General features: G+C 34.8%; 1 long non-coding RNA gene across 1 annotated transcript; it reads left to right on the top strand.

Moving 5' to 3' along the window:
- The first annotated feature begins 4,620 nt into the window (after positions 1 to 4,620).
- LOC129889401 (uncharacterized) lies at positions 4,621 to 10,201 on the top strand. The gene is made up of 2 exons (XR_008766906.1): positions 4,621 to 5,255; positions 9,950 to 10,201. It is a non-coding gene; the product is annotated as an uncharacterized LOC129889401 (long non-coding RNA).
- Positions 10,202 to 13,291: the final 3,090 nt, after the last annotated feature.

Here is a 13,291-nt window from a genome sequence, read left to right as displayed (position 1 = left end):
AGAGATGACAGTCTTATTTCCATAAACTCTTGAATGAGGAAGGGGACAGAGACTTTGTGTTGGGAGATTTAGAACATACAGAGAGGCGTCGCGATTTTGGGTATTGTAGGAGTATTAAGGTCGAGGAGGTTAAGAGTGCCGTTCGTAGGATGCGCTGGGGAAGAGCAACCGGACCTGACGAGATTCCTGGGGAATTTTGGAAGAGCACGAGCTCGATAGATTTGGAGTGGTTGACTAGGTTATTTAATGTCATCTTTAAAACGGCAACGATGCCCGAAGAATGGAGGTCGAGCGTAATGATCCATCTATACGAAAACAAAGGGGATATCCAGAGTTGCAACAACTATAGAGGTATTAAGCTACTAAGCCATACTATGAAACTGTGGGAAAGAGTGGTAGAGATGAGGGTGAGGAGAGACGTGTCTATTTCAGGGAACCAGTTTGGATTTGTGCCGGGACGCTCAACTACAGAAGCCATCCATCTTATGAGGAGACTGGTGGAGCAGCATAGGGAGAGGAAGAGGGACTTGCATATGGTATTTATGACCTAGAAAAGGCTTATGATAAAGTTCCAAGAGAAATACTATGGACATGTTTGGAGGCTAAAGGTGTACCTCTGGCATACATTAGGGTGATCAAGGACATGTACGAGGGAGCCAAAACCAGGGTAAGGACAGTAGGAGGGGACTCAGAGCACTTTCCAGTGGTGATGGGGTTGCATCAAGGATCAGCTCTTAGTCTTTTTTTATTTGCCTTGATGATAGATGGATTGACGCGACAAATTCAAGATGTAGTGCCATGGTGTATGCTTTTTGCGGATGACATAATCCTGATCAATGAGACTCGCCGCGGTGTTAACGCTAAGCTGGAGGATTGGAGACATACCTTGGAGTCTAAAGGGTTTAAGTTGAGTAGGACAAAGACAGAGTACTTAGAGTGCAAGTTCAGTGAGACACCTCAGGAGGTTGGCGTTGAAGTTAGGCTTGGTGCTCAGGCCATTCAAAAGAGAAGTAGTTGCAAGTATCTTGGGTCTATCATGCAAGGCAGCGGGGAGATTGACGATGATGTCACACATCGTATTGGGGTAGGGTGGATGAAATGGAGGCTCGCTTCCGGAGTGCTATGTGACAAGAATGTGCCACCAAAACTTAAGGGCAAGTTCTACAAAGTGGTGGTTAGACCGGCTATGCTGTATGGGGTGGAGTGTTGGCCAGTTAAGACTTCTCACATTCAAAAGATGAAAGTTGTTGAGATGAGAATGCTGAGATGGATATGTGGGCACACCAGGAGCGACAGGATTAGAAATGAGGCTATTCGGAACAAGGTAGGAGTGGCCTCGGTGGAAGACAAGATGCGGAAAATGCGACTGAGATGGTATGGAAATGTGAAGAGGAGAGACACAGATGCCCCAGTGCGGAGGTGTGAGAGGCTGGCCATGGATGGTTACTGAAGAGGTAGGGGTAGGCCGAAGAAGTATTGGGGAGAGGTGATTAGACAGGACATGGCGCAGTTACAGCTTACGGAGGACATGACCTTAGATAGGAGGGTGTGGAGGACCCACATTAGGGTAGAAGGCTAGTTCATAGTCTCGTTATTCTTCTCTATTCATAGGCGTAGTAGTGCATTACGATCTCTTGCGCTTTGACTTCTGATTTCTGTTATTTCTATTATTATTTATTACTTTCTATGCTTTGATTACTCTATTTTACCTGTGACGCTTTCATTATTTATTTAATCGTTATTTGTTATTTGTATTTATTTATTTATATTTATTTGTTATCTATTCGTTATTTGTTTGTTGTTTTTCTAATAAAGCTTTTAAGTTCCTATTCTTATCTAACATTTTTTTTATGCATTTATGCTTTTACTGAGCCGAGAGTCTCCAGGAAACAGTCGTCCTACCTTGGTAGGAGTAAGGTCTGCGTACATTCTACCCTCCCCAGACCCCATGTTGTGGGATTTCACTGGGTTGTTGTTGTTGTAAATCAAAAGCTAAAAGCCATAAGTAAGGATATCCTACTTTTGACTTCTGGTTAATTTTAAAAAAATATTGGCCTAAAAGTGAGGTGACTAAAAGCGTTTTTTAATTTTTTCAAACACTTCCAAAATTAAAAAAAAAGGGTTTAAAAGTCAAAAACACCTAAAAATAAGTTAATTCAAACACCCTGTAATATTATCCATATCAAATGTGTCCAATACTGATAAGATCAATTTTCCAAAGTCCGATAGATTCATACTCTACCCATATCAAATCTGTTGTTATTGTCATGTATTTCTTTTTTTGTGTGTGTGAATTGTGACTAATAGATATATGTTCCATGAGTAAGTAAAGTCTAATACACGGCATAGATGGTAGGATGACGTTAATTCTTTTTAATTGTAAAAAGTAATAAATTCTAAGGAGTAAATTATTTGGTAAATTGATGTTGTTAATTATTATGATATGTCTTAAAGATTCAAAAGTCTACATCAAAATTTGAAACCGAACTCAAAAAATCAATCCAATATAAAGTTATTCAGATTGGATTTAGATTTGAATTATGCTTTCTTTAATTTAAAAATCAAATATCTAAATCGAAATTCTTATATCCAATCCGATAACGCGAATATCCACCCCTAATTACTTGCAAATTATTTGTGTTTAGCCATAGCTTTAATGAAGCGGGTGAATGGACTTCTTCTTCGCTTCTTTGGTGTGTTTTAAAATTCAATTTTTTCAATTCTAATTTTCCAAAGGTTTTGTTCAAAATTACAGAATATTTTGTCCTTGCATTTAATTTTTTTTCCATGTCAAAATTTTAAGAGGTATCCTTAAGTTTAGATTTTTCTGATTAATACTTTAGAATTTTATGGATTGGGCTCAAGCTAACTCATTCAATCCATCCAAAATTTTATGGGTTGAGTTTAAAATAATTTGAATTGGTTCAATCTCAATCTATTCAGGTCTTAACCCATTTTAAAGAATTTTCAATTGAGACAAGTTTAATCTCTAATTTCAACCCGTTTTAAGACTATTTATTTGCATTGATTTAATGTATGTTCTCATATTGAAGGTATGAATTACTATCTATTTTATATCTTTTAGAATTTATCTATCCATTTGTAACTTATTTTTAAAATTTTCTTGAGTTGAAATTCAAATTGTGGCTATAAAAGATAAATAACAATATGTTAAAATTATTGAAATTAAGCGGTTAAATTGGGCGGTCATGACCCAATCCAATTTTTAGCCCATTTGAACCCAACCCATTTGAGTTCAAAGTAAATTTGGGTAGATCATGACCCAACTCGATTTTCTATTTCAACGCATTCTAATATCTCCAAATTCAACCCAAACCCCTCCCATTTGACACACCCCTACTTTAGAATATGCCAAATTACTTAAACAATATATTATATAACATTAGTTATGAATTTTAGTACAAGTTTTACTCTTACGCGAAATAACTTTACTTTTTTTTACTCGAAATAGCAAAAAAAGAATGAATACGCTCTTTTCTTAATTTCTTTATCTTCCATTTATTTCTACAATATTTCTCTCTTTCATTAATTTCTGCAATTAATGATGTGACTGAATTATAATTGGTCACGTGTAAAAATAATTTTGTAAATTCAGAGTTAAAAAATAATGGTATGAATGAGCCTTTTCTCAAACTATAATGACATAACTGAGCCAACCTTTTAACGAATGACATAAATGAACCTTTTCTCAAAATTCAATGGCATAATTGAGCCTTTTTCCTTAAATTAATTTATGTTGTTGGAAATGAATTATATTTGTTGGAATAACAATTATTGAATTCATAACAATGTATAATATTGAATTCAAATTGTATTACAACTATTGTTTATATTTAATACAGTTTTAATACAACTGTAATACAACTTTTCAAAGTTTAACCACTTATTCTCCAGTGAATCATCACTACTAAACCATCGTCGAACTACCAGTAGCTCCAACCAACCAAAAAAATAATCACCACTCACAAAGCAACCACCAAATTATTTGGTGCACTCATCACCACCTACACTGTACACCACCTCTTCATGTTCTCCTTTTCTTCTTCGGCAAAAACACATGTCATAGTGACCGACAAATAACACCACAACAATTCATATCACCCATTGTCTCTCATTGACTTCAACTGAAGATGAATTGTTGCCAAAGAAAATTTTTTTCGATCAGATTTAAACTCCAACGGAGTTCTAACATAAAAATAAAATAAAAAATAACATGAAAGGAAAAAAAGGAATAGGACATGACCATCACTGATTTTCATGGAGCTCGAAGAGCTCATATTATTGGTTGGAATTTGATGAGTTTTTGATTTAATTGATGCGTTATTTTTTGTTGTTATCTATTAGGTGGTGGTGTGGAGGTGAGAAAGGAAAATGAGAGTTGGGATAGTGATTGTTTGTTGTTTTGTTCACCGTAGAAACTATCTCCGGTGACGCTAGGTGAAGAAGAAGACACTGAATAGAGAAGGAGAAAAAGAAAGATAAAAAGAGTAGTGAGATAATTTTGACTATTAAAAGTAATTATGTTATGAATAGTAATAAAGAAAAAGTACTCTAGAAAAAGATAATAATTAACCTAAAAATATTTTTTTATGTAGATTGTCGATTTTCAAGGGAACGTCTATTGCAGTGTAGTGCATAGCAAGTAGGATGTGCCTATATTGTCAAATTTTTGGGAGAAGTTTAACATCTAAACTGAACTTTGAGGGACAAAATAATTAGAAGAAAAAAAGAAAGGGAGAAATAATTATTTCAACAACAAAATATAACATACAAAACACAACTTAAATGTGTACTTCCTCTTTTGGTATCAAAATCTAACATACAAAACACAACTTTAATTTGTACTTCCTCTTTTAGCATTAAAATCTAACATACAAAACACAACTCTAATTTTGATAATTAATGATTTAATTAGTAAATTTGATATTTAATTAAGAGTCTTCCTTTGAACAAACCCAGTGTTGAAAGGTCAGACTGCAGATCTAACTAGCAACGAACAGGAAGAGGGCATATCCGGCGCTGCTTTTCGACCTATTCCGGCACCAGAACCACCATTATACCCTTCAGATCCACTGAAAACTCAGCAAAATATCCTCTGCATCACGCGTATTGAATCTAAATCCTCTACCGTTATCAGTACCACTACAACACTAGTTGGCGATGCCGAAGCAAATTGACCAGACTTCAACACATCCTCACTGTACAAATCATAGATCTGATGTTTCTGACTATCAGTAAGCACATCATATTCTTCGGAAATCTCCTTGAATTTTGCTTCTGCTTCCTTATTATTTTGACTGTTCCTATCTGGATACCATTTTATAGCTAATCACTTGTATGATCTCTTTAAATCTTCTTCACTCGCATTACTACTTTGCTGCTACTTTTATTTGTTATTCTACATAGTTTTTTTGTTCGATCTATTTGCTGGATTTTGTCTTGAGGAATTATAAGTTATAACCTTGCTAAATAGGCCGTCATGGCCGTAGCCACTGCCGGTGGGACTACCCCATCGGAGGAGTTTCCACCCTACCTCTGAAAAATAATTCAGATCCACAAAATACTAAACATAATGAACCAAATAAATTCCAGTTTGCCAATATTCTTAAATTAAAATTGACCACCACACCATAGATCAGTGTTCCCCCCAAATCTGTAGTAATAATTCATGGAGAACTAAATATCACTTGGAAAGCATCAGAAGTCAGATCTCTTATCATTCAGGAAAACCTACAATTTGCCATTATTGACAAATTCTCTTATGGTAAACCTGACATAATGGAGTTGAGGCGAACAATATCGAGTCAATGTGGAATTAAAAGTGAGGTGTTTTGGACACAAAGACATATTTTAATCAGACTCACAAGTTTCGAGGACTATGTGCATCTACTTTCAACATCAGTCTTCTATGTGAAAGTGAGAGAGAATTATTGGCATATGAGAACACTAAAATGGGACCCTTGGTTTGAACTAGATGTTGAAATAATGATAGGACTAGCATGGATATCCTTTCCAGATCTTCCACCTAAATTTTTTGCGAAAGGGACAATTTTCTCTATAGCTGCAACAATAGGTAAGCCACTAATGATAGATATGGCAACGAGGAATCAGACGAGACCTAGTTATGCTAAAGTTAAAATAGAGATAGATTTGACTACGAAGTTGCCACAAAGGGTTAGAATAACAGAAGAAGATGTGACAGGGGTTATAAAGCTTAAGTGGATCAAAGTATAATATGACTACATGCCCAAATATTGTAAGGAATGTTGCTTTTAAGGACATGACGAACAAAGTTGTTGGGCAATCCATTCGGAACTGTATGATTCAAGGATTGAAAAAGAGCAGAATCAGGAGGAAAAAGAACTCAAAAATAAGCAAGGAGCTAAAGGGTAAGAAAAAAAAACGTTGACGAGTGAAAATATTGTGGGATCAAAACACAACAAACAAGAGTGGATGGTTCGAAGGAGGAACAAATATAAAAGGGATAAATATGGGCATATAGAAGGGAAGAAGGACGTACAAGATGATAATTTTTTTACTGCATTGAGAGAAGAGGAAGAACAACATGAGGAAACTAATAATACAAATAAGTTTGACAGAAGCACGAAAGAATGGGTGATAAGGAATTTTAGGTGACAAGAAGAGGGGTAACAAGTGATAATTGGAAAAGGACAAGAGGAAGAGGAATCTGATATAAGGCAAACTGAGATACAACCAAAAAACCAAAATGACAAAGAAACAATTGCAGAGGAACAAGAGAAGGGGAAGTTGATGCAAAACAAAATAAAGAAGAACAAGATGTAAAAGAGGGACAAAACAATGAAGAAGAGGAAAAGGCTGGAACCATGGTGATTTATGAACCAAGTAATGAGGAAGTAATCCCCTAGCAATACAGAAGGATAATCAGAAGGGACGTATGAAATCAACAGGGTCAAATAATGAAAAGAAAGATATGACACAAAACATAGAGAAGGTAGCTATAGAAGGAGATTTATCTCCTAAATAGATAAGCAGAGTAAAAGCATCACATACCAAGCCAAAGAAGTAATGGGGAGGAAAACTCAATGCGGCACAAACTTCTTCAAGATCTACGAGAACGATTATGAAGAATACAAAATATCAATACGAGCTCTAATTTAGAATATTAGATCAGCAAACACTCAAAAGGCATTTACTAGGCTTATTAATCTTCATAAAAGAAATCAATTTTACTTTGTGGGTCTTTTAGAACCATTTGAGGAAAAGCAAGAACTAGAGATTTTCAGAAGGAAGCACGGGATGAAACATGTAGTGGCAAATATGAATAGAAAAATTTGGGCATTCATTGATGAAGCACTGAAATACTCTACAGAAGGAGATGAAGAGCAGATGCTAACACTCAAAGTTCAAAATTAAGGGTTGGGCACAAAAGTGGTGGTATCAATTGTATATGCTAAAGTACACAAGGTGAAAAACAAAGGCTCTAGGAATCCATGAAGGAGTTGACAGATAGTATCAATGACCCTTGGCTGATAGGGGGAGATTTCAATATAATAAACAATGAAGAGGAGAAGCTAGGAGGTCTACCAATATTCGAAAGGGAAGTTAGGGACTTCAATCACTGTATTAATGTGTGTAATCTAGAGCATAAGGGATTTAAAGAAGGTAAATACACTTGGTGGAATGGTAGAACAAATGCAGAGTGAATTTTTAAAAGGCTAGATAAGGTGATGGGCAATTATAAATTACAAGATCTATTTGCAGTATTGGAGGTGGAGCACTTAGTGAGAAACGGATCAGATCATACACCTCTTCTAATTATCTTCAAAACCACTGAGGAGATAACAGTGAGACCGTTTAAATTTCTTAATTTCTGATTAAGAGAAAATTCTTTTGAGGAGGTGGTAAAGCAACACTGGAAAGCAGATTTTGAAGGGGATCCTTTTATCTTATTCCATCATAAGCTAAAAGATTAAAGAAATCTTTGGCCAAATGGAGTAAAGATACTTTTGGGAATATATTTCAGGAGATAATCACTTTGGAGGAAGTCATTAAAGTTCAGAAAACTCAATTTGAGATGGGCCCATCAGAAGCCAACAGGAAAAAGCTTCACAAAACTCAAGAGGAGCTTAAAAAATAACTTTCTAGGGAGGAAGAATTCTGGAAATAGAAAGCAGGGATGGAATGATTCAAGGATGGTGTAACACCCCCTAAAACGTTGTATGTGGTATTTCAATTTTCGATAAAAATGATACTGCTTCTATATTTTGGGCATAAATTTTTATAGAATAGTCTAAATTAGGTGATTCAAATTTTTAAATAACTCCAACGACATTACCTACAACTTTTATGATACCATATCTTAATATTCGAAGGATACATAGGTCAAATAAATTAATTTTTACAAGATATGGTGTTGTGATGAAATGAAGTATTTATAGAAGAAAAATCATATCTCATGGTAGGATGCTTCAAATCAGTTAATTCTTGAATGACATGAAAGTATACTTCTAGATATACAATTCATATGAGACACCAAATCCTAATTAAGAAGTTATCTTGTTCAAATGCAGCTCCGAGAAAGGGTATTCCTTTAAAAGAAGGTTCATCTCACCAACCATAGAAAGATCTAGATCCATTTAGCATTAGCAATGACATCAATAGTCCTTCATTTGATATCATCCATGAGATCACAATCCTCCATTGAATATTCAAGATCATCCATTGTAACTATTTTTCTTTATTGTTAGGTCTCTCATCCACATCTATAAATACCACCTTATTTCCTCATTTTATTCATCAAGATTTCTCAAATAACTCTTATTTCTATACACTTCTTTACTCATTCTCAAATATAGTTTTAGTTTTTAGTAGTGTAGAAATACTATTCCGGTGATTCTTATATTCCGGGTAGTACACAAAATGCTCTGGCGAGGAAAAAAAGCTAGGAGTTCAAGTGTGGTCATTGAGTTTTTTAATTCGGAGTAAAGCTTAGAATTCCAGGTATGTAAGGCTATTCATAGCATTAGATTGAGTTCATCCATGCGCCAAATATTTAAATTAATCATAATTGAGTTATAGTTGAGTTTTACCCAAATTCTTGAATTTTAAATAAGCTAATTCTTCTTCTATTGAGTTAGATATATTTATGCATTGAGATTATTATTATTTTTATCTCTTATATTATTGGAATTATTAGTCGTGGCTATTTTTCCATAAACCCTAATTAATTTGATGTTCATGAATATTTTTACACGTGTTTTGAGTAAAGATGTTGGCTTTTAATATTTATTGACAAAAAGAGTGATTTGAATTAATACTATATATGTATTTTATTAAGTTTTGAAAGATCAAAAAAATTGAGTTTAAATGAATTTGAGTAAATGATGTTTTTGAGCAAGATGTTTTAATGAGATGTAAATAATGTTTTGAAGTGTAATGATTGATGAAGAGGTAATAAGATGAGTTTGATATTTTTCCAATAAGACTAGATGATGATATTAATATGAACACATATTTTGAAAGTAGTATTGAGCACCGAGTTGGGTAAGAGTTTAATTGACTCAAACCCAGAACTACGTAGCCAACGTAGGATGGTTGCTATACCTCTTAAGTCCCAAATAGAGGACTTTGATGATTGGATCCAAGATGGTGATGTCCTTTACCCTGACAAGGTATTGGATGGATGTGGCAACGACATCACTTAGTTGTATCATCACTAGCTCATAAATAATGGTTGTCGATTAGAGAAACTCCCAACTGAGTAAGCATTGCTTATTATTATTATTTTTAAACTTGTATTACATATTGATGTTGAGATGATGTTGAGTTCGGAGTCGAGTCTTTTTAAGAGGAGTTTCTTGATATCTGTCTTTACTTTCCTGCCATTTTACATACTCCTACATTTCATGTACTGACGTCATTCGACTTGCATCGTTTTATGATGCAGATACAGGTGTTAGAGATCCTCAATAGGAGCATCGTTGAAGATCATTACTTTTCAGCTATTTGGTGAGTCCTTGTATTCGGAGGAACTCTTTATCCTTTTATCATTGTTGAGTATTATGTTTCTTTTGAGGTAGTGTCATTGGCACCGTCTGATAGTGTTAGAGGCTTTATAGACATTGTTTGATGATGTAATTGGAGTAGTTCTCCTTTGAAACTACTTCTTCTAAGAATTATTTATTTCATTTGATATTGATGATAGCGAGCCCACATAAGTATTCTTATTTTTATTTAAGTCTTCCGCTGATGAACGAATGAGTGATGAGACCAAGTGGTTCTCTCGTAGGCCAGAGATAGTTTCTGATTACAGGCCATGCCTAGGGTACCCTCTCGAGGCATGACAGATGGGGAGAGAAACGCAAAGTTCTTTTATACAATAGTCAAGGGGAGAAGGAACAGATTTAGAGTGGACAAAATCCAGAATGATGATGGAGAATGGTTAGAGGATCAAGAAGACATTGCAAAGACAGTTGAAGAGTTCTACATAAAGCAATTTACAAAACAAGCAGATAGGGATGAATTTAAAATGCTGAATGAACTACCAGTCGTGATTAGTAAGGAAGAAAAAGAGCAACTTCAGGGAATGCCTTCAGTAGACGAAGTCAAAGAGGCAGTCATGAGACTAAATAAGTATAATGCAGAAGGGTTGGATGGAATGATAGGAGCTTTCTATCAACAAACATGGGACATCACTAGAGAGGATATTTACAGTATGGTTAGGGCTTTCTTTGAAGGGGTAGAGCTGCCGAGGTTTATAACTCATACGAATTTAGTGCTCATTTCTAAGAAAGTTAATGTGAATATTTTCTCAGATCTTAGACCTATCTCTTTAAGTAATTTCATGAATAAAAACTTTTCAAGAATTATTCATGAACGATTTAAGGCAGTGTTACCTAAGATTATTTCTCCAGAACAAGCAGGATTTGTGCAAGGAAGGAGTATAGCAGAAAATGTGCTATTAGTGCAAGAAATCATTGCTGAAATCAAAAAGAGAGGAAAGACACCAAATCTAGTTATAAAATTGAATATGATGAAAGCTTATGACAGGGTATAATGGATATTCATAACTAAGGTATTAAGAAGAATAGGTTTTGGGGAAAAGGGTTATTGATATGGTATTCAGATGAATCAGTAACAACTAGTACTCGATTCTACTAAATAGACAACCAAATGAATTCTTTAAATCATCTAGAGGACTTAAACAAGGTGATTCTCTCTTACCTAACCTGTTTATATTGGTAGTTGAAGTTATGTCTAGATCCCTAAATGCTCTTACGAAGAAGAAAGACTTTAAGAGGTTTGGAATGCCAAGAGGTAGTCTCAAAGTAAATCATTTAGCATTTGCAGATGATATGATTATAATGTGCAAGATAGAAGTGAGAAAATGTAGATGATTACAGATACTTTGAAGAAATACGAAGATATTTCTGGACAGAAAATAAACAAGGAGAAGAGTGTTATTTATATGCATCATTCTGTAGCAAGAGGAAAAGCAATGATAGATGAGGTAGCAACAAGAATCCTAAGAAAGTAATTCCCTCTCACTTACTTGGGATGCCCTATGTACTATAAAAGGAAGCAAAAAATGTATTATTATCAGCAGATTTTACAAAGGAGTGGTTCAAAAATTCAGGCATACAAAGAAAAATTATTATCCTATGGAGGAAGAGCTATTCTAATAAAACATGTGCTACAAAGCACTCCCATTCATTGCCTTTCAGTCATAAGTCCTCCAATGAATGGATTGAATCAAACTCAAAAAATAATGGCATAATGTTTTTGGAGCACTTGTGTTGGAGGGAGAGGAAGACATTGGACAAAGTGGAGCAGTTTATGCTTGACAGAGAAGGAAGGAGGACTAGGATTCAGACTAATGGAAGATGTATCAATGACCCTATTTTGCAAACTTTGGTGGAATTTTCGAACAAAGCCATCACTATGGAGTGAATATATAAGGAATAAGTATTATTGAAAGGAGAATGCAAATGAAGTGGTGTGGAGAATAGGAAATAGAGGATCACAAGTATAGAAGAAAATATTGCAAGCCAGAGATCTTATTGAGCATTAAATCTTTTGGCTACTAAGAAAGGGATCAGCATCGGTATGGCATGATAACTGGATGGGAATGGAGAATTTGTACACCATTATCGGAGAAGACTATGAATGGAAAGACAATTACAAAAGAGTTGATGAATTAGTAAAGAGGGAAAATAGGACATAGAAGTTTTGAATGATATACTGCCACACGAGCTAGTAGAGTATATCAGTCATAATATTCAACCTCCTGGATAAATTATTGAGTTAGACAAGTCAGTATGGATGATGGACAATAAGAAAACCTTTTCTGTGAAATCAGCTTGGCATTATATAAGGCATAAAGAAGAGGATTGGAAGATCCATCTAGGTGCTGGTGTTGTGAAAAACCTACTCAAGAGACACTTGCTCATGTGTTCCTGAGATCTTTTTTAGCTAATAGGACATGATCCTATTTTTGTTCATTTGCAGGTTTTAACATTGAAGGACTGCACTTGAGGGGAGTGATAATGCTATGGTGGAGACAACTGTTAATAAAGGAACAAGACCATTCTATAGAGTTATCCCTAGCTTTATAATATGAGAACTTTGGAGAAGGAGGAATAAAATGAAGCATAAGGGGAAAAAGATTTCAATTCAGAGAGTTATCCATAATATTACCAGAAACATTTTCATGACGATACAAATGAGAAATCCTAATATGAAATGTCCTAGTAATTGGCCAGATATGATTAAATAATTGTTAGGTTACAGTCCCAAGATGAAGGTAATAAGAGTATTTTGGGATTTCCCACAGTAAGATGGCTAAAATACAATACAGATGAGGCTTCGAGGGGAAATCCAGGTATAAGCTCCTATGCCTATTTTTTGAGAAATGAAAGAGGGGATTTACTGTATGCAGAGAGAGTAACTATTGAAAACACCACTAACACTGTAGCAGAGGCAAAGACGATTCTAGAAGTATGTAAACATAACAGGCAGGAACAACACAATAATATAATCATTCAAATAGACTCTATGCTATTGTACAAGATTCTAGAAGGAAAATGGTCATGTCCTTGAATAATCACAGAGATGATAACAGAAATCAAAACATCTTTACAGGACAAACAACATACATTCCAGCATATTTGGAATAAAATCAACTAGCAGACTACTTGAAAAATATTGCAATATCTAAAAAAGGGTGCAACTACCAAGATTTCAGCAGTTTAGAAGTAACAGGAAGAAAGATCATTAATAGTGATAAACT

This window comes from Solanum dulcamara, chromosome 5 (genome assembly GCF_947179165.1).
Source record: "Solanum dulcamara chromosome 5, daSolDulc1.2, whole genome shotgun sequence".
In the NCBI taxonomy this organism is placed as follows: domain Eukaryota; kingdom Viridiplantae; phylum Streptophyta; class Magnoliopsida; order Solanales; family Solanaceae; genus Solanum; species Solanum dulcamara.
This window is presented reverse-complemented; position numbering and strand designations above follow the sequence as displayed.